The sequence below is a fragment of the Coffea arabica genome, chromosome 6c (genome assembly GCF_036785885.1).
Source record: "Coffea arabica cultivar ET-39 chromosome 6c, Coffea Arabica ET-39 HiFi, whole genome shotgun sequence".
Lineage (NCBI taxonomy): Eukaryota > Viridiplantae > Streptophyta > Magnoliopsida > Gentianales > Rubiaceae > Coffea > Coffea arabica.
Genome location: NC_092320.1, coordinates 26,820,626 through 26,844,234, shown reverse-complemented (window position 1 = coordinate 26,844,234; position 23,609 = coordinate 26,820,626). Strand labels below are relative to the sequence as shown.

The 23,609-nt window shown below is 35.7% G+C and overlaps 1 long non-coding RNA gene across 1 annotated transcript; it reads right to left on the bottom strand.

The window, feature by feature from the left end:
• Positions 1–7,404: 7,404 nt before the first annotated feature.
• On the bottom strand, positions 7,405–21,941 carry LOC140008581 (uncharacterized). Its single transcript, XR_011816082.1, has 3 exons — positions 21,605–21,941; positions 19,770–19,827; positions 7,405–11,226 (listed from the first exon to the last, which is right to left on the bottom strand). It is a non-coding gene; the product is annotated as an uncharacterized lncRNA (long non-coding RNA).
• Between the last annotated feature and the right edge of the window lie 1,668 nt (positions 21,942–23,609).

The window sequence follows — 23,609 nt, the reverse complement described above, 5'->3', positions numbered from 1 at the left end:
GGACTGACCCGAAAATGCTTTTGATCATGGGACTGACCCGAAAATGCTCTTGATCGTGGGACTGACCCGAATAAGCTTTTGATCATGGGACTGACCCGAAAATGCTTTTGATCGTGGGACTGACCCGAAAATGCTTTTGATCGTGGGACTGACCCGAATAAGCTTTTGATCATGGGACTGACCCGAAAATGCTTTGACATTCGGTCAGTGGGATTAAACCCGAGCCTGCCGTGATAAAATTTGTGTTGATTTTTGATTGATGATTTTTTCCCTTTGCTCTTCTTTTTGACTTTTGAAAATCTTTCCAAAAAATTAATTTGCCCCAGTATGATGAATTTTTGCAATGTGAGTCCAGAGTTGATTCTGTATCGCCATGCTGTTGCATTTTTTGATGAAATTTGCTTGCGACATTTTCAATCTGCCTTTGTTCACCGGAGGACTCTTTCCGACACCGATTCCAGTGCGAGGTGTGCTTACTTTCATCTGTGTATGCAATTTTCTGCAAAAGAGAGAAAAAAGAAAGAAATTGCCACCATCATTTGATCCGTTTTCCTTTGAGAATCGTGTAAACATGAGTCTTTCAAGGCCTTTATCAACTTTTGCTGCGGCAGTCGATTGAGTTGGATTTTTCACCCTAAGGCTTTTCCGATTTACAAACTGATCAGGTATGTGCTTTGCCATATTGCGAAGTCTGCGTAACTGACTTTGTTGAACCTTAACCCTTTTCAAGAGATGACTGAACCCAAGTGTGCTTTGAATAAACCACGGGGATTGTTATTCACCAAAATTCAAAGATAAAGAATGAGGTATGCAAGAAAATTCACATGTCATGTAAGAAAGAATATGCACAAGAATGCACACATAACCGTTTGTGCTTAAATTCTACAACAATGCCATGAATGCAAGTAATTTGGAAAAATGAGCTTCCTAAGAATGTATTTGCAAAAGAATGTTTTACAAAATGACACCGTTTTGGCCAACAAATGTCATATTCAATTCTCTGGATATCTTTGTTCTGGAATTCAATGTTGGCTGAGGTATGACAAAAATAAGGAGAAAATCCAAATGAACCAAGTCTTCAGCTGTTCCTTTTCATGCTTGCTTGCTGCCAAAAACCTGCCTTGGCGCCCTTTCGGGTTTTCACCAAGGTTGCCCTCACCCTTTTTTTTTTTTTTTCCCTAAAGAACAAAGAAATATCTCGACCATGATCGACTTAAAAACATGATTTGAAGATTTCTGGCATCAGTAGAATGTACTTCCCTTATGAGATTAGGCGAAAACATTACGGACATCACCTGCCTGTTGATTAGCAAATTTTCTTGATAGAGATACAGCAAAGAACGAAAGCCAGGACTTTTGGGCTTTTGTAATGAGGTCAGGTGGGGTGTTTCAAGAAAAGTTGAGGCTTGAAAGCAGGTTTGATGAAAGGTGTGAAATAACCTGAGATTGCATCATTTGAAAGCATCTTCAATTTCGAACGAAATTGAGGGAAATTTGCCCCAGTGTAGGGTTTTCTGCTTTTTCTTTCTCTTTCAAAATAAATTTGCCCCAGTGTAGGGTTTTCTTTTCTTTTGATCATCTCTTTTCCAAAATAACTTGGCCCCAGTGTGGGGTTTGCAACTCTCAGGGGCTGCCAAACGAAAATTACTGTTCTGATGGCTCAAAGGGGATAACTAGGGATGAAATGTTTTGATTGGAAAGGAAGATGGCCTGACTTTTACCTCGTCCCTTGCATGATTTCCCAAAAGAAATTTGCATAATCAAAAATAAAGACTTCTTACACATGTCTGATTTGATAGGTTGAGAGAACGTTTGCCCATCCATCTCTTCAAGGATAAGTGCTCCACTCGGTGGCACCTTTTTGAATGACAAATGTCCTTACACGTTTAGATCAAATTCATTTTTGACTTCATCTTGCATTGGCAAAACTCGCTTTAACTCTTTGTCCTCCTTCTCTAAAGGCTCGGAGGCAGACCTTTTTGTTATGAACACAGGCCACGCACTTTGATAACATTAGCCATGGCACATGGCGTTCAGCTGCTTTTCATCCATCAAAATCAATTGTCGGTGACGCTGCTTTAATCAATCAGCTTCGAACTTGGCAAAGAAGGGATTTTCTCAATGAAGAGATTTTTCAATGAAGGCTTCCTCAATGAACGAATTCTTAATAAAGGGATTTCTCAATGAAGGCTTTCTTAATGAAGGAATTTTTCAACGAAGGGATTTTTGGCATTTTCAAACGAAGGGATTTGTGGCTTTTTCAAACGAAGGGATTTTTGGCCTTTTCAACAAAGGAATTTTTCACGAAGAAAATTTTGAATGAATGGTATTATCGGAATCCAGAACAGTGATATTCAAATGGTCAAATAATTCCATCTTTGGCCATCTAACAGAATTAAAAAATTCGGGACAATAATCAAATAAACAGAAAAAACAAATTATGCATTTGATGGAAAAACTAATCAAAACGGAAACAAGACAAAAACTTAGTTGCAAAAGATGTTTTCATTAAGCTATTCACATATGCAAGAAATGGTTTTCGTGAACCTTAGTAAATAACAACCCCTAGATTTACCGAAATTTCCTTCGAGAGGGAAGATACTCGGCCATTCAAATTATGCAAAGCTCCTTCAGGATTTTCAAATTTCGTCATTGGAGGTGGATGTTTCGATGGTGTCCTTGTGTTCAGGGAAAGGATTTGTACTTATGCTCGGCCCTTGTTCACCTCTTTTCCTTAGCATTATTTCCCCTGCCTCGATCATGTCTTGGACTTTGTGCTTGAGTGCCCTGCAATCGACGGTTGAGTGACCAGGTACTCCCGAATGATAGGCGCAAATAGCATGTGGATTGTACCCAGCAGGCATGCCATGAAGGTAAATTGGAGGGGGAATCACACCTATTTTGTTGGCAGCCTTCAATTGCTCATACAATTGGTCCAAAGGCCTGTCTAGGTTAGTGAAAGTTCGGGTACGGCTTTGATTGTAGGTCTGAGTGGGTCGGGGATAGTTGTAGGTGGGTCTATTTAGTGGGGAAAATCTTTGGTGGTAAGGGGGTCGAGGACGAGTTTGTTGAAAGCTTGGTTGAAATATTTGGAAAGGAGTTGTAGGCGGGTTGGCATAATTTGGGCGAGGTCGAGGATGGGTGATATTGGTGTGGTAAACAGGACGAGGATTTGAGTAGTAGGGGTAAGGGTTTGAGTAGGTAGGGTATTGTTGAGGTCTGGGTCTTGGGACAGGGTTTTGACTCCAGGTGAAGGTAGTTTCCCCCTCTTGCTTTTTGAATTGTTGCTTCTTCCCATTACCTCCTTGGCTTTGCAAAGCTTCCACTTGAGTTTTTAGGGCAGACACATTAACAATTTTTCCAGCCTTCACGAAATCATCAAATTCCTCAAGCTTATTAACAATTGCGGCAAATGAGCATCCAGTCATGCGAAAAATTTCTTCAAAGTACGGCGGATCATGTGCCTTAATGAAAGTGCGTATGATTTCGTCCTCCGTCATTGGTGGCTCGACTTTTGCAGCTATTTTCCTCCACCTCTTGGCATAAGTCTTGTGATCTTCAGATGGCTTCCTCTTTGTCCCTTCCAACGTGGTTCGTGTTGGAGCCAGCTCGCAATTATACTCGTACTGCTTTACAAACGCATTGGACAGGTCCAGCCAGGTCTTTGCTTCTTCAGGTTTCAGCTTGGAGTACCAGTCGAGTGCATCCCCCTCCAGACTTTCTGGGAATAGCTTCAAAGGCAGATTTTCATCATCTGTTGGCCTACCCAACTTGTTGGCGAACAGTCGGAGATGTGTCTTGGGATTGCCCGTCCCATCATACTTGTTAAACTTCGGAGTTTTGAACCCCTCAGGCAATTGCACATTCGGGAAAAGGCAAAGCTCATCGTAATCCAGGACTCCTTGCTTGTTCAACCCCTGACTCTTCCTTATAAATTCATCAAAACGATCAAGGCGCTTAAGCAACTTCAGATCAACGGGAGCGGAAGATTCCCCCATTTCTGGCTTGGTTTGAAAAGTATGGTCCGGCAGGAATGGCTCAGCAGCAGGGTAATAAAAGGTATGTGGCTCAGGTGGTATATTTGAAGTGATTTGGGGTTGTGGACCTCGCATATGAGTAAGAAAAAATGAAGGATGAGGAGGGTAAGTGTATGGCAAATTTGTGGTGGGATAGGTGAAAGTTTCTTCGGGTGCAATAGGGAATGATGGAGTAACAGTGGCGTGGGCCGAAGGTAGGACAAATGTCTCTTGCTCAGGCTGTCTGGCGGGTACAGGTTCAGGTTGAACTCCGCTGCTAATTAGCTCATCATCCAACTTCCTTTGAGCGGCCATCTCAGACGCCATCTCTCCGAATTTGGTAAGCATCTCAGTCAACTGAATCCCCAAACTTACAGTCTCGGGTTGAGCGGTAGTAGCAGACCTATCTGACTGTTCTGGTTGTGAACTCATGTTTTCACGACTCCTCTAGGCTTGATTAAGAGATCGTGGTATGATGGGGTTTTGACGAAAAGCTAAGTTTAAATATTACCTGAAAATTTTTGAAAAATTGCCTTTAGATTTAACTTTCGCTTAGTTATTTCAAGAAAATAAAGAAAAGGAAAAGAAAAAGACAAGAGTTAGTAAATATCTAAAAAAATCGGATGTATGTCCTACGGGGGAGCCCTTTTTGTGCCAAGGGTAGGCCTAGCATGAAAATGCAATCCACTGAGGTAGGCACTATACCATACCTGATGGATCTGATCAACTCATTGAGTGAATAATAATTTTTTTTTGAAAAATTTGGTCAATTGGAGTGACGAGAGACACTTGTCAAAACGAGGACCTCGTCCGAAGGGATTGATCACTTTTGATTGATACAAGAATTTGCAAAAACGCACAGGTTTGACTTTGACGAACTTCCTATCGAAGAGATTGGAATTTGTTGACAAATTTCTCAGTGAAGCACGGGTCAAAACTCCAACTGATCAAATGCAAAGGATGGTTTTCTCAAAATCGACTAAGTTTCCATATTTGAATTTCGACATTGAAACCTTAATTGGTCAAATGAAATTGACCATTTATTTAAAATCGACCGGATTACCCTAAAAAGGGAAACGAGTCAAATGAATTGAGTGAAATTTAGAAACTTACTCAAAATTGACCGGATTATCCTAAAAAGGGAACTTGGTCAAATGAATTAAATGAAATCGAGAATTTATTCAAAATTGACCGGATCGCCCTAAAAGGGTAAACTGGTCAAATGAATCGGACGAAATTAATGATTTACTCGAAATCGATAAGATCGCCCTAAGAATGGAAAAATTGGTGATTTATTCAGAAAATCGACTAGATTGCCCTAAAAATGGGTGAATTGGCCAAATGAAATGAAATGAAGATTTATTCAAAAATCGACCAGATGACCCTAAAAAGGGTAAATTGGTCAAATGAATTAATGAATTTGATTTTATTCAGAAAAATCGACCGAATGACCCTAAAAAGGGTAAATTGGTCAAAATAAATGAATGAAATTGATTTATTCCAAAATCGACCAAATGACCCGAGAAGGGTAAATTGGTCAAACGAAATGAATGAAATTGATTTATTCAAAAATTGACCAAACGACCCTAAAAAGGGTAAATTGGTCAAATGAAATTGATTTATTCAAAAGTAGACCGAATGACCCTAAAAAGGGTAAATTGGTAAAATGATGGTTCATTCAAAATTAATCGACAAAACGGATCGACTGAATCGTTCGGCCATTGGTGGTTTCAAAAAAAAATTAGTCTATGAGCCTTCTAAAATCACGATTTGGCCTCAATTTATTTATCGTCTCAATAGGAGGAATCATTTGTGAATTTCTTCAAATTAATGTCCTTTTATGCAAGGGATTTTTACCAAAAATGGCCAAAAAGTGATTATTAGACGCTCATATTCCAAAGATCACTCTATGAAAATGATCGGATCCTACCTTACCTTGTGCACTACCCCTTTGGATGGTACAAAATGTAAACGTGCAAGTCTCGTTGGATTAAGTATCCGAGACACAAGACGGCTTATTCCTAACACGGGATCCCCTAAATGGCATTCCCTTTCTAGGGTTTAGTGCATGATGCCAATTATTAAAGCAGGAAAAAAATGCAATTTGAAATGAAACGTGACCTAAGGGACCCTTTATCTGCCAGGGTAAGCCTAAAAATGACATGCAATCATGCAATATACCAAAATCTTTAAACGTGCAATAGCCTGTCTACAAAGGTAGGTTCTAAAAGAAAGTCATGCCAGACCTTTTATCTCTTAATGTTTGTGAATGCAAAAGACAAAAGACAAGGAAACGTGAGCTCAACACATAATCACATAACACATTTGGACAATTAGATAATATAAAAGGCAATAAAGATAAATAAGGAAAGAGGGTTGGGACCCCTCCCCTCGTGAATAGTGTCCCTAATTCAGGATAAGGCTGACTCTACCCTAGGCAATTCTAATATGGATGCATGAGGCTTGGCTTACTAATGCATCTAAACTCGATAGGTCATAGGCCCCCGAGCCTTCAGACATCAATCCCAAGGTACTTCGTCGGTGGCTCGAGCGATTCCCCAAACACCGCTACGCACACATCGTGTCACGGCTACGTGTTTGAGTGAATCTATCAAAATCCCCAACCTTCGACTAAAAGCTAAAGGCTATCAACCAATAGCTTTAAGCGGAAGATTGAGTGACCCATTGGAACATGCTACACACACATCGTGTCGTGATCACATGTCCAAGTGAGTCACCTAATCCTAATAGGGTGGAGTGGCGTGACAAGCCACTAAAGAAAAATAAAAGGGATAAAAGAAGTAAAGCGTATGCTCGTATGCTAGTGCTCGTTTGGAGGGGAAGGGTCAAGAACCAACGCGAGGCTCTAGGGTGACCCATACCTCCCAAAATGCAATGCAAGCGCGAGATAACAAGTAAACATTCATTCAAACATACATTCATGAGTCGAGGGATTAGTTGGATACGCGTGAAATGCAAAATCCTAAAAAAGGAAAAAAATGCAACCCTAAAACACCCAAATGTGATATATGAAAAGGTTAAAAGAAGAAAAAGGTTGATTAAATCAAATTTGCTCGGACTCTCGAAAGTCCCCAGTGGAGTCGCCAACTGTCGCGCCCCATTTTTTGATGAAATAAATAAATGGTTTGAAAAATGGATTTTGTGATTGGAAAATGAATCGTGATTTAAAAGAAAAATGGGTCAAGATGGGGGTTTGAAAATGCGACGATTTGACCCAAAATTATAGTTTAAAAAGGGTTTTTTTTTTTAAAAAAAAAAATGGGAGTCGCCACTTGGTAATGAGTTAAGGTGTACCAAGTCACCTAAAAATGAATTTTTTAGAAAAAAAAAATTATAAGAAACCCCTTTTAAACGACTCCTAGTCCACGTAAACCAATGAAAAAGGTTCGGGAGTCACATTTGACGAAGGGGAAGGCAAGGATAAAAATCCAAGGCACCCCTTCGACCTAGCCAAGGCTAGTTGCATGATTTAATCAAAGATTTTCTTGTTTTAACCAAAGAATTTATTACATTTGGATGCACTACGTGAATGCAAACCCTAGACCTAGGGGTATTGGGGGAAATTTCCCTTCAAAGGTTAAGTGGTGCCAATCACATTAATTGTGAAGCCCAATAACGATCCTTTGAAGAAGTCACGAATAATGCAAGTGGGATGCAAATGAAGGGAATGCATGTATGCAATGTGAAGGCATAAATTTGAAAAAGTAATAAAAAACAAAGATGCATAAGTGAAAATGTGCACGTGAGTGGGCAAGGTATGGTATGTGCAATGGTAATATGAAGTGCATGTGTGCAAGTGATGATAAAGGTGTTCGTGTGTAAGTGAAGGGATAAAATGTGTACGTGTGCAAAATGGGACAAAAGTGTTAGTGTGCAAGTGAAGGGATAAAAGGTGTACGTGTGCAAATGGGAGGAAAAAATGAAAGTGTAATGATAGGGTGGATGCATGAACCTAGGGAATGCATGCATATTGGGTACGGGGAGACCTAAATCGTGACTCAATTTACCCTTTTGTAGAGGGAATACAAGCGTGCTAAGGCTTAGAAAAAGCCATACTCGTCTATATTCCATATTTAAGGGGCCTCTCAAGCAAATGAACCCTATAACTAGCATGAAATGCAAAAATCCTAACATGGAGGGAAAAGGGGTTCGAGGGGCATGCAAAATGATAAAACTAAAAAGAATGCATGACATGTAATGAACATGCAAACATGTACTAACGGGGGGAAATCCCTAAGGGTCTAGCGTTGGACTAGCCCATTCTATGCATTCCGACTAGCGTTGGACTAGTGGAAACGTCCATTCATCCATCACATTCATTCATGGCTAAGGAAAGCGAGTAGACATGCCAAATACTCATAAACACATAGCACATAACATTTAGCATGCTCGACTAGATGCAAGGCCCTAACAAAGCAAATTAACACTTAACACGTAGGCATGCAACCAAGCTAATGAACCTATTACATTCACTAACTAAAACAAAAGGGGAAAGGGAAAAAGGACCAAATTGCTCGCCACAGCCCTATCTATTACAAGCCAAGAGGTGTACACATTACCCATTAAAAGAATAACTTAATGAAAACAAAAAGTAAATGACACAAGTAAAAGGAATTAAAGAAAAGCTAGGAAAGCAAAGTGGACATGCAATTCACTTAGCACGTTGAGCCACATAGGAGAGACACAAAAAGGGATAAAAGAAATTATACCGTCCCCTTTGAATTGATGCCCTAAATGGAGTGAAATCACTTATTTATCCTCCAAAATAAAAGAAATGGTCAAGATACCAATTTATTTGGGAAAATTAAAGAAAACATGCAAACACGGGCTCACATGGTCATAAAGCTCTTAAATTCATGCATGAGGTGCAATTTAAACAAAGCATAGTAGTTAATTGAAGCAAACAAGCAATGAAGTTGTAAAATTAAAAACTACCAAGGACCAAATTGAGAAAACATTCAATTGGTTGGGTCATGGTGGAACAAGGGGGAGACTTGGGGGGCCAAAGTGCAAATCTTAAAAGCCATTTGCATGCATCTACGTATGAAAAGACTTTGTTCTAATTTCTGCAACATGAACTACCCGACTATCCCTTTTCCATTTTATATTTGTGGACTTCCTCAAGCTTTAGGACCAAATCAAATGCAGTTCGCACCCAACAACAAACCACTACCTGATCTACTCACTTTACAATGCAACAAAAGAAACAATCAAGCCAAAGGAGCCTGCTAAACAACGAAGGAAATTTTCTGCTGCAACATTCATCCAGAATTTTTCCAACTTTAAGCTTTCAAATGCATGTTTCATAGAAGATTTCAAACAAAAACCAGCAAAAATCATCACTCAATCACCATTTAACAACTAAACACTTTGATTAGCACAATCCAATCGTGAACATCAAAGCATTAAAGATCCAGTGAGGAAACAGAAAGACAACAGATGCGGCAAAAAACCAGCTTTCTAAATTTCTTAAAGGGAACTTCATCATCAAAAACAATTATCGATCCCTAAAGGAACTCATCACAGCACTTAGCCATAAAATGCAGCAAAGATAGAAAGCAACTTGCGTCAATTTTCCAGCCATGGCTCTAGGCAAAACTACTGCAACAAGCAGTTTCATTTCTTTCTTAACCTTGTTCAGAAAAATTCATGCAAAATAACACAGGTCTAGATATGTTTAGCTTAGACATTACCGCAACATGTAACGAAACAACACAACGAAACACCATGAATGCTTGCTGCAATTTCAAAATCCAGCTTTTCAAGACATCAGACCCAACCATAACAAACAAACAAATGAGCACCGAATGATCCAACTTCCCAAACCTATCACCAAGATATAATACTAATCTCTGAAGAGAGAAAAATCTAGCAGAGGAGAAGTTGGCCAGACCCCATATTCGTTCATTAGCTTCAAGTTACTGGGTTTTCATCAACAAAGATACAACTGACAAGCACTCACAATTCTAATCAAATGGAAACAAATTATGCAGCTTGGAATTTAACCAAGATTCACCATTTGATCATCATATCAAACACATACGGCGACGAACATACACATGAGATACCGTGAAGCAAACAACAAGAGCCCAGGAGATAGTTTAAGCCATTCTGGAAATCTTTTACTCAAACCAAAAGATTGATTTTTCCCAGAAATTTCTATAACTAAAACAGAATTTCGGAAAAAACTGTTGCTGCAGATATTCAAACACAAATATAACCAAAACCTGGCTCAAATAAACCTCATGGGTTTGTCAAGAAAAACTATAGAAAGACTCCCTACCACCTTATCAGGATTCAACACTAAGTATGCAAACAAAAGGCAAATCTAAATGGGAAGAAAAGCTAGCAACAAAAACAGATTTGTTCATGCCACCTTTACAAATTTCTGACCTCCAAATTTGTGGCATATCAGACCCAACCGACAACTTGGAGCAACAATTTTCACTAAAAAACCTTAACCATCAGATTTATTTCCTCAAAGCAAGATTAAACAAACAGATTTGCAACAAAACTCAAACCCTTCGGCTGCCATAAGAAACAAAATAGCAAAACATGTTCATAACCAAACATAACCAGATCTTTGGCATATTTAGAGCTCAACCTAAACTTGTATGAGAAGTAGAGAGCAAAAAGAGATTACCTCTTGACGCCTTGTAGGGTCAGATGGACAGAGAATCGGTTAACAAGATTACGCCTGGATGCAGATTTCAGAGTGGTGGATTTTCTGGTGAAGATTGTCCAAGAGCTCTTCTAGCCGCCGCCCTCCTGTTTTCTTGTTGCCCTCCTTTGATTTTTCTGGTTTTTCCTTTGCCGTTGCTTTTGCTTGCTATCCGTCACTCTCTCCTCGTAAAAAAAATCTCCCCTTTCTCTCCTTCTGAAATTCTCTCTTCCCTAGCCACCGAACTCTCCCCGTTTCCCTTTCTGTTTTTCTTTTTTTCGTCCCAGAACAGCCGCCTCTCTTTTTTCTGGTTCCTTCTCTTTGCTTTTGCCGTATCTCCCTCTTTCTCTCCCGTCTCCCTTTCGTAGTCCTCCCCCCTTGCGGCTGCCCCTTCTTTTTTTTTTATACTAGGAACCCCCCTCACCCTAAAACCTTCAATCCTTCTTCTGCAATTTGCAGCCAAGGAGCCGCCTAGTCCTCTGTTTGCAAGCTGCGGCAATACGCAGCTTCATGCCGCGTTTCTGTTTTCTGTTTTTTTTTTTTAAACAATATTGATAATAATAAAAATAACAAAATAATTTAATTAACCTTGGATAAAACAAATAAACTAGAAACAACAAAGTATAAAATCCAATTCTTTTTCATTTTTCATTTTTATCATTTTTCATTTTTTCCAAGAAAGCAATGAATAAAACAAAATGACTAAAACATATTTTTTTTTGAATGTTTTCCTTTTCCTTTTCCTTTTTTCCCTTTTTATGATTTTTCATTTTTTCATTTTTTCACGATTTTTCCTTTCTCTCTTTTTTTTTTCAAGAAATTCTATGCTAAAAACTTAAAAAAAATAAAAATAAAACTATAAACTAAAAACTAAAAATCGAATAAAACTAACACGACAAATAAAAAAATAAAAATAAACAGTAAATGAAATTACACCAAAAATTTGGTGTCTACACTTTATTATAAGAGAAAAATCCTATACAAGAATACAATTTGAACCCAACTCCAACCCTTACATATCATCTCTCATCTCCCAAGAACCCTCTCTCACTATCCATGTATAAGGCTACATGTCGTCTCTTGTATGCCTTTGTGTGTCTCTTTATAATATGTTAATGTACCTATTTATAGGGAATATTATTTGGCCAAAATTTAAATAATAACAGAAAATCAGTGCTAATCAGAATAGAAAATAATTAAATCCTAAACAAAATAAAAAATTTCTTAACCACTATTTCAAATAACTAAAATCAATTAGAAAACTAATTACTTCCACACAAAATAAGAAACCTACTTAAAAGAAATTAAGCTAATTTCCTAACAGATGCTAATGAATTTTCTAGAATTAAAGGTTATAAATCAGCTAAAAAATTTGAAATAGTTTGTGTGAAATACATGACGGTAATCAAGATATTAGAGAACAAAAGAAATCTCTACTTGTTGTTAAACATGAATCTTTCAAAATGGAATCTCATAAGAATGTTGATAAGTGTATTATAGATTTAGTGATATTATAAAGATCTTGAATTGTTTGGTAAAAAATATATTTTGGACGAGAAAAATAGAAAAATTTTAAATGCTTTATCCAAAGGTTGGGAGAGCAAAGTGATGGCCATTGAAGAGATTAAAAATTTAAATTCTATGTCTATTGAGTTTCTTATAAACTCTCTAACCTCCTATGAATTGAAATTTGAATCTAAAGTGCAAGAGGAGGAAAACATTAAGGCAAGAGAAGTATAACTCTCAAAACTTATCAAGAAAAGGATGATTTGCTCTCACTTGATGGTGAAGATGTGAATGATGTAACTCTTATGATGAAAACCATCTAGAAACTCTTCAACAATAAGAGAGGATTTAGAAGAGACGGACCAACCAACAGTCAATTCTCAAATTCCACAAAAACAAGAGCAAATAGCAGACAAAATTTCAACAACTTTCAAATTACATGGAATGATTGCAATTCAAATGGTGAGATTGAAGAAAATTTTGAACGGGTCAAATGACATTTATCGTCATTAGAGATGATGAGGTATCTTCTAACTATTCCTCTAATGATGAAATGATGATAATATTGAGACACTTGTGATTAAATTGTATGATGGTTTGAAGGAATTTTATGCAAAATATAAAGATTTGAAATCAAGATCAATGCTTAGTTAAAAAAAAATTCAAATCTTTTTCAACAAAACAAAATATTGAAAAAGAAAAATGATGATTTAAAAAAGTTTAAAGTTGATAGTGTTTGCAATCAAAGTGATTTCAAAAAATAATTAGATGAGAAAACAATGTTTTATGAAAAGATTAAAGAAGAACAAGCCTTGTTGAGAAAAAAAAAATGAATGATCCTAGTGATTTTCTTGAAAAAGAGAAACAAGATATTTTGGAAAAGAAAAATATTAGGAATATTTTGATTAATAAAAATTTTACTACTTATAGGAAAAATGGATTATGCTTTGTTAGATCCCTTCATTTGAGAAATACTCATATTATGTGATTATTGTTGCCAACATGGTCATATGAAAAGAGAATGTTATGTAAAAAAATGTGAATTTGAGAATGAAAGCCATTTAGGTTTTAAAAGGATAAAACTAAGCCTTATGGACCCAAGAATAAATGGGTCCTAAATGTGAGCTCTCTTATATAGGTATTCAAAAAGAATTTAATCCAAGTGAAACTTGAAAAATGATGCAAAATGCCACTTGGAGTCAATAGAACAAAAAACTTGAATGTTTGAAAAGTATAAAAGAAAAAGGTAAATCATGATCAACAAGAATGATAACCAATATAAGTAGATGGAATGATATTGAGGAATGTTTTCAAAACTCAATTTTTTTTACCTCAAATTTGTATGAAATAAATAAGTGATATTTGAATGCTTGATTGATGTGTATCCTAGTATGTATTCTTGTGAGAATAGAACACATAGATTTGATCTGCCTAATTATTTTAAAATTCTATTTATATATGTCCTATGTGTGCTTGATCTTGAGAACCCCCAATATTCTTTTTTTCTCTTAACTTACAAAAAAAGGAGGAGTTTCTTGATATTTCTTCATGTATAATGTCCCTTTATATTTATCTATTTTTTGATGATGTCAAAAGAGAGAGAAAATTGAATTATACTTCTTTGTAAAATGGGTTTGTACTTAGGGGGAATTTATTTCATCAAAAAATTCATTATTTTATTTATCATCATAAAAAAGGGGGAGATTGAAAACTTAGATCGATCAGTGCTTGATTTTGATGATAACAAACAAAAATGATGATTCCTACTAATTTTTTGCCAAGTGCTTTATGAGACTATGGGTATACAATCAAAACAATCAATATTGAAAGTATTCAAATGCACAAAAAGTGATTCAAAGGATCGGACGCTGCTCAATTATTCGAATGTCCAACATATAAGGGTCACACTCTCAAATGGAATGATTCGGACTTTGGACAGATATTTAAGATGTCCACTACTTTCGGACACATTGATCGGATGCACAACGGCAGCATCGGCCGTTTGAAGAATTTGAGAAGAATTTGTCTACATTCTGTCTGTTATCAGATGAAGAGGATCGGATACAGAAGAAAGTTTCGGCCGTTTGACAGGAGCTAAAAGAAGCTTTTCACTCAATAATCGGATGCACGCTTTGGACACATCCCTGGTTTTGGGCGTCTGATAGTCTTAATGGGTAGTTTTCTAACAACTAGTTTTTTTGATTGTTAGAGAAATTTTTTGGGTAAAGTTTCACCATCTATAAATACCCTATGTATAGGTGTGGAAACAAAATATTGTATGGGTAAAAAATACAAGTTTTCAAGATTGATTTTTGGGTAAAAAAATATTTTGAATATTATAGAGGTGTGAAAAAAGCTCTTAGATTTATGAGATTTCTTACCGAGGAGAAGTAAAATCTTGGATAAGATGAGTCTCACTTGTAAGTATTTCTTAATTTGTTGAGTGAGTTTTCAATTGTAGTTAGTTGAGAGTTAACTAAGAGAGTTGTAAAATTCCATGGCTATACTAAAGGATTTTAGGGTGAGGAAGGAATGAGTCTTCACTTGTACAAGTTGGTTAGTATCACCATCAATTGAAAAAACTACTTGGTTTATTCAATTCTAAGCTTGGAAGAAACTTGGGAGTTTGTTTGGATTGCATTTCTCTCTTCTTTTATTCTATTGTATGGTTATATTGTTTCATTTTTATTGCTATTTTGTATGCTTGATTGTGTAACCACTTTGGCTAATTTTGGTTAGTTAAAATTGGGTGAATATTTGTAATTACTTGCTTGATTCTTGAACAACTTAATTCATCCCCTCTTAGGTTGTTTTTGGGCCCTAAGAATTGGTATCAGAGTTTGATCTTCTAGAGATTAAATTCAATCAGTTTAGGAGTAAAGATGGCAATCAATAATATTTTATTTTTAGAGAGACAATCTATTATTAGACCACCTATGTTTAGTGGTTCACTTTTTAGTAGTTGGAAACAAAGAATAGAAGTTTTCTTACAATCTATTGATATTGAATTTTGGTTTATTGTTAATCTAGATTCTTATGAAACTACTCTTTTGGATGCAAATATGAGTAAAAATAGATCTAAAACTAGGAATGAATTGAGTGCTCAAGATAAGTTAATCTTACTTTAAATGTAAAATTTATGTATGTTTTGTATAATATTTTAGATGCCAATGAATCTTATGGAATTAAAGGTTGTAAATTGAATTAAAAAATTTGGAATAAATTGTGTGAGATACATGATGGTAGTCAAGATATTAGAACAAAAGAAATTTCAACTTGTTGCTAAATAAGAATTTTTCAAAATAGAATCTTATAAGAATGTTGATAAGATATATTGTAGATCTTGAATTGCTTGATAAAGAATATACTTTGGGTCAGAAAAATAGAAAATTTTTGAATGCTTTATCCAAAAATTAGGAAAGTAAAGTGACGACCATTGAAAAGGTTAAAGATTTAAATTCTATATCTATTGAGTTTTTTTATAAACTCTCTAACCTATGAATTGAGACTTGAATCTAAAGTGGAAGAGGAGAAAAATGTTAGAGCCAAGAACTTATCAAGAATGATTTGCTTTCAATTGATGGTGAAGATGTAAATGTTATAACTCTTATGGTAAAAACCATAAAAAAACTCTTCAACAATAAGAGAGGATTTAGAAGAGGCGGTCTAAGTAACAACCAATTCTCAAATACTGCCAAAATAAGAGCAAATAGAAGACAAAACTTCAATAACTTCCAAATCACATAGAATGATTACAATTCGGATGGTGAGGTTGAAAAAAATATGACAAGGGTCAAATGGCATTTATGGCTGTGGCGACTCCACTTCCCCCTAAGGCGAACTAGAGGGTTGGCGGGCCATTTGCTTAGCTCTCGCCAGGACTCACGCAAGCAATCTAGCCCAAATCATTCCGAAGAATAACCTAAGCTATTACAATAACGAATCTCCCAGAATAGATCAATTGCTAAAGCCACATAAAACTTAACTATTCACTCTCCAATTCACGACCAATATTCATTCTTATTTCTAAGAAAAGGTCCATTCCCAAACTTTGCCTGATTTTCAATTTTTATGCGAGTATATACATATATATATATATATATTTTGTAAAAAGGAACAACAAGTAATTGGATATATACCCAGTAATGGTTAAGCAAAAATTGAAAGGACTTTCATTCCATCCAGGTCACACCACAAATAATGAATACAAAACTTGGAAGTTCAAATATTCGTAAAAATTTAAAACATGCCTATAGGGCCAATCACAAGATAGATGTAACGTAATCATTAAATTCACAAGGGAGAACCTTACTAGTTACTCAACTAGGTCAATCCATTATAATACCAGTAGATCTCATCTCCTCGTTCAGTTTCGATTTAGATCAAGTACTAGGATCCCATTGGATTATACAAGACTGTCTATCAATTTTTCCTTCTATTATCTATCTAACTCTTCTAACGGTTTTGAACCATTAATATCCTTTGACGAGTTAATCTTAACTTTTCCTCGTGTCTCTTTTCAAGTTCAAATCGGATCAATATTTTCAAATTTAAGGCCGTAAGGTTTAAAAGGACACTTTTATTTCAAACTAAAATTATCTGTATTTTTAAGTTCCGTAAATCCAAAAATCACTAGTCCTATACCAATCAAAAGTTCTACATTTGTCCCAAAAGGCATCCTTTCAAGATAAAATTTGTAAATAAATGGATCTTGACCTTAAATTACAGCTTTAACAAATAGGAAAAACAATAATGAATTTGACATTTCATTTATCTTAGGAAAATTTCCGATGCTCATAGAATTTAAGAAAATTTGGAAATTTTTACACGGTGAAAAGAGCCATTGTGAACTTTTAAATCTAATAAACGAAACTAAATTTTGGATTTTTTTTAATGATATATGTGTGTGTATATATATATATTACACCAATGCATCACAAATTTTAAAACTGTACGGTGTTCCTTTTTGTAAAAGAAAAAATTTTTTTTAGCAAAACCAGGTTTAAAAATTATTTCCTTTCAACTTCAAATTTCATTTTCAAGAATCAACGTTTAAAATATTAAGCAAAATTTTGCCAATGATTTGTAAGAAAACAGGGCTAAAGATAACTAAACGTGTTCGGCCAGCAGCAATACTACCAAAATTTTCACCGATCCTATCATCACTTCCTTATTATAATTCATCAATCTCATGAATTAACCACAATATGCCATAATCAACATATATCAAGCTCTCTTATCTTATGCGGCAAGAATCACCAAAATTTTACACTATGAAGGATAGAGAATTCCCGAGGCATCTAGCCTAGTAATCAAAGTCCAAGGAATCTCTTCCATAACCCAAGCTCAATTAACCGGAAATCATTGAATTTAACCATAAACTTGTACATCTAACGAGTTCAAACACCTATCTCATCCAAAACTCCAACCCTAATTATAACAAGTCTTAGATCTCCAAAGTTTATCATAAATTTTGTCACACTCGCACTATTTGAAACTTCTTAATAACATCTTCTCTTATCCACTAGTTTACCCCTTTTTTTTTTTTTTTTTAAAACAAGGTCATACAAGAGGGAGAATAATCAACCAAAGTGAGAGCATGTCATTGCATGAGTCGATAATGAAAATAAAACTTTGCATGTGTACTTCCAAACAAGTTAACAAGCCGACATGATCAGGTACAGAATTTATAGCATTCAAATACTTCAAAAGGGATCAAATATCATGCTTAACAAAACATATAGGCCAAAGCACAAGTATCACCCCAACTATCATAAACTAAAGGTATAAAAGGTCGTGCTTTATAGTCTAGCTTGTAACTGAGCGAGGGAACTTAATTCCCTTAGGTAAGGCCAACCTCAATTTGAACATTAGAGCTACAACAACTATCTTTTCAATTAAAGTTCTGCATTCCATCGTAATATCTATCCTTTAACAAGCACGGGTCACCACATACTTAACTAGGTACTACAAAAGGTAGGCCTTCCAAATTCCAAGACATAATTCCAGTTATGTTCCCAAGGCAAGATCAAGGTATATCAACTCTAAAATATATCCAGTGGCAATGCTCAAGCACTAAAGGTTATCCCAAACAAATTAATCATTTATTTCCCCATAACTTAAATCAAGAACGCCTCCAAGCAAATGCCATTATTCAAGAAATTTACTTACTATCTTTTAAACAGTGTTTAATCTCTTACAATCTTCTTCTCTCTTGCTAGTCTAGCACAATAATCCTCAATTATTGAATCTTAATAACCATCGAAACCACAATTGCTCACTACTTCACTTTTTCACTTAATATTCAAACGAGCCCGAATCCCACTGTCCGGCATCCTCAACTTTTAGAATTTAGGATACACTACAGAGATCTGAAACCTAGAGTTCTGATACCACCTGTGGTGACCCCACTTCCCCCTAAGGCAAACTAGAGGGTTGGCGGGCCGTCTGCCTAACTCTCGCCAGGACTCGCGCCAGCAAACTAGTAAAATCCTTCCAAAATATAGCCTAAACTATTACAATATTGATCCTCCAAAATAGACCAATAACTAAGACCACATTAACTTCAGAGATAATAGCACCTTCAGATAGCGACTCGTCGATTCTTAAACACCTTACGCGTTACAAACCATGGAATAAAATCAAACAACGCCAATTAACAAATTCATACTCACCAAATACATTCTTACAAGCTAATTAACAAATTTACACAAGCCACATAACCAATCTAGGGTTTACACTTTTCCAGCTTCAAGTGGCAACCCGAAACAAAACTACATTGTTTAATCCGAAATACATTACAACTACAGAGCTAAGTCATAAGGTTCAAATACATTCATAAGAAAATAAAAGTAGGCTCAGATCTCTCAAATGTCAAGACCTGTCAAGGAAAACAAATAAACGTGGGGTGAGCTATAGCTCAGTGGTGCCCCAAAACATGCAATCAAATAAAACAAATAACACGCATTGATTTCAACTAGAGTAAACAACTAGGAAAGCGTGTAACAGTACAAGGTAGGATACAGGGCTCTCAGGAGCCATTTCTCCACGAGCTTGATCAAAATTTTCCGTAGTCGAACCCCGTCAACTTTCACTATCTAAGGTCCATGTAGAACTTCTTATTTTTCTTAACTCTGGCCACCAATTATACCCCTATTCAGGACCCGAACGCCAAGCGCGAAAGTGGTAATACTCGAGTATACCTTAATATAGGCTGGTCGAGGGATTCACCCAACGACGTTACGTCCAACACGTGGCTACTAGGTCAGGATAAGAGGCCCTCCCACCTTTAAGGTGTGGTACATTCCCCTGCCTAGTGATTTAGTACTTGAGATAGGATAAGAGACCCTCCCACCCTCAGGTGTGGTACATTCCCCTACTCAGTGCTTAGCAAGTGCAAGCAGGATGTTCACGAAAACATTTCACACAAGTCACCACTCGAAAGGCTAGTGTGATAAAGTACACACTGCTCACTTCGATGGATCAGAAACCATTTTTCAGTTTTCACATATCAAGTCAAGAAAGCACTTTAATCAAGTAGGCATAGAACAAGTAGGGACACTTACCTAGGAGTGAAGCTCAAAGGTCAAGCTGGGATTCAAAATTCCACGTCCTCGCTATACCCTAGAAAACCAGGTTTTAAAACTATAAGTTTTACTATACAAATGCTTGATTTATATACAAGATTATCGGGTTTTATAGCTAGATTATTTTCTCGAAGTAACTCAACCATTCTTTTGAAATTAAAACTAGTAAAAATGATAAAACATTCCGTATGGTTTCTTTTAAGAAAAATACTTTTCTTTCTAGAGGAGCAAATAGAACTTATTTATGTCAAATGGGTTTTCTTGCCAAACAAGTTTTCTACGGCTTTTGTTTAAAACTATTAAAATCTCGCGTTTGTAACGAGTTTCTCAAAAACAACTAGCCAGGGACAAATTTTAAGGAAAGAACAGAAAATAAAAGAATACCTAGGGTTTTAAAAGCAAGTGAAATCATTTTCTAAAAATAATAAAGCTAATTTAAGCTAGGAAAAGAAATAACTAGTTGACAATGTATTTCAAATCCCGAATTTCTCACGTGATCGTACAAGACGAATTTTTTGTAGTTTAATACATAGAGTAAAATATATTCACTTAGCCCGATTTGAAAATACTCAAGTTCACAGGGTCAAAACGAACTTTTCAGATTCCGATTCACAAGCACATTATATCTCAGATTTGCCAATATAGCAAAATCACATTTCAAACAGCAATATCACTTGGACTTCGTCAATCATTAGCCCTGGGTTTCAACAGATTCATATCTGATTAAAATTAAACAAATGACAAAGGCTTCATCAATCATTAGCTCTTGGTATCCAACAGGCTCATATCAGATCACAATTAAACAAATAAATTCAAGGCCTCTAGGCAATTCCATCGACTAAACCGCAAGGGTTTTATCCACCAAGTGAAACTAATAACATGTAATTCCAGCAGTTAATTCCATCAAAATTTAACGCTTGTGCAATTCACTCAATTAGCCAAGAATTTCCATCTCAACATTTTAGCCATAAACATTAAATTGTCACCCCAACTTTCTCATGCATGACCCTCTTAAAATATTCTAGAGTGAAATCAACAAGTGTGGAATATTTTACAGCTTGTCAAACTTTAAATGCAACAATTTGGAATCCCAAAATTCCTAAAGAAAACTGGAAAAATCTTTTCTTCTTCACTCGGCTATACTGGAAAAATTCCAGCAGCTTCATTTAACTATTTCCAGTTCAATCTCCCAACATATCAAGAGTTTCACATCTATATAGCTTACAAGACTTAAGACACACGTATATCAGGCATTTCTAAACATCATTTCCAAAGAAAATTTCCAAAAACAAGCTGCAATTCCAGCTTCACTCCCTCGGCACAAACAGAAATTTTTCCAGCACTTAGTTGGTCATAATCCAGCTTTTCTTTCGGCCAAAGCCTTGTATTTGGCACTCAAATCCAGCATGCAACTCCTTAACTAATTAATTAACGTTTCTAGTTCAAAATCAGATTCGGATAACAGCCACATTCATCCGAAATTCCAGAAACTTGTTCAGCTCTTCTCGGCTAATCTTGCATGCAACAGAATCCATTTCATTTTTTTATTTTTCTGGCTTAATCCGAGCTAACTAACCTCATGCAAGACTTAATCACTTAGTTTTTTAGTTAGCTAATCACATTTATGAGCTCAGATTACTTCAGAGAAACAAGATTAAAGCGGCAGTTCCATTTCAGCTTCTCGGCAAACCCATTTCCTTCAAAATTAGATTTTTCCTCTTATTCAATTCATCATCCGAACGCCTAAACTTCACATGCATGGCCATAAACAATTTAATCTACCTCTGATCAACTCATCTTAGCTCGGAAATTACCTCAAATTGAAGCTTATACACGCGACAAGAAAGCTGTCAAATTCTCCTCCTCTCGGCTCGCGCAAGGACTGCAGGTGTTGGTCCTGGTTGCGGATGGTTGCAGCTGTGGTTTTGATGGCTGGAGCTGATGAAGGTGGTGATGATCAGCAGCTCCCGCAACTGCCTCTTGCTCTCTCTCACTCTCTCTCTGTCTCTCTCACTTAACTTGCTCGGACAGAACAGAAAGGTTGCCGCTCGTGCGGCTTCCTTTCTTTTCTTTCCTCTCGGCTTGCAGAGTGCAGCTCTCTCTCACTCCTCGTCGATGATAACAAGGCAAAGGAGAATGTTGTTGTGGGTTTGAGGTGTGGTAGTGTGGAGATGAGATGGAGATAAGTTGCGGATGAGGGAGTTGAGTGTGCGAGTGGAAAAGAAATGCAGTCCGGCAGAGAATGGAAATTTTCTGATTTGAAGAGTGGCCAATGGAGCTCGAATGGTTGCATGGAAATTTCCGAGATAGTGGAGGGCTATTTTAGTCTTTTCTCGTTTCCTCCAAATTTCTACTTAAGTCCTCAATTCTAGTCTAATTCCAAAATTTACCCCAAAAATAATTGAATGCCTAACGATATACTAATCTCGCAAAGATTCAATTATCGAGATTTTAACGTCCTAAGTGTATCCAGTGTCCTTGTAACGGTTTATCTAAAATATATCGATTTCGTCTTAATTCTAGGGTTCCCGTTAACACTTAACGTTATTAACACTTAAAATTAGCTATCGGAATTCAAAGGATTAATATTAAAGCAATAAAATACTCTACATCAAGAAATATTAATTTAGCTTGGCAAAAATTCAAATAGTTTAGTATGTTGCACAATTAAATGAGTTGTATCATAAGAATTATTTTTACATACCTAACTAAAACAAATAATAATAAAATTTATTCAAAGTCTAAAATGCACATGCAACAAGTATATATATGTATATATGTATATATATATATATATTTTTTTTTTCAAGGCTCTCACAATGGCCATTAGAGATAACGAGGTATTTTTTAACTATTCCTCTAATGATGAAAATGATGATGATATTGAGCCATTTGTGATTAAATTGCATGATAGTTTGAGCAAATTTTATGCAAAAAATAAGGATTTGAAAATCAAGATCAATGCTTTGTTAAAGAAAAATTCAAATCTTTTTCAAGAAACTAAAATGTTGAAGAAGAAAAATGATGATTTAAAAAAGTTCAAAGTTGATATTGTTTGCAATTAAAGTGATTTGAAAAAAAAAATTAGATGAGAAAACAATGTTTCATGCATAGATTAAGGAAGAACAAGCCTTATTGAGAAAAAGAATGAATGATCCTAATGATTTTCTTGAAAAAGAAAAACAAGATATTTTAGAAAAAGAAACATATTAAGAATACTTTGATTAATAAAAATTTCACTTTCTAATAAAAATATTAGGAATATTTTGATTAATAAAAATTTTACTACCTATAAAAAAAAAGATCATGCTTTGTTAGATCCTTTTATGTGAGAAACACTTGTATTTTACATGATCATTGTTGTCAATATGGCCATATGAAAAGAGAATATTACATGAAAAGAAATGTGAATTTGGGAATGTAAACCATTTAGATTTTAAAGGGTAAAACTAACCCTTATGGACCCAAGAATGAATGGGTACCAAAAGTGAGGTCTCTTGTGTCGGTATCCAAGAAAAATTTAATCCAAGTAAAGCTTGAAAGATGATGTAAGATATCACTTGGAATCAAAAGAACAAGAAATTTGAATGTTTGAAAAGTGTAAAAGGAAAAAGGTAAATCATGATCAATAAGGATGATAACCAATATAAGTAGATGGAATGATATAAAAGTGTGTTTTCAAAACTCAATTTTTTTACTTCAAATTGTGTATGAAACAAATGGGTGATATTTGAATTCTTGATTGATGTGTATTCTAGAATGTACTTTCGTGAGAATATAACACATAGATTTTATATGCCTAATTATTTTGTAGTTCTA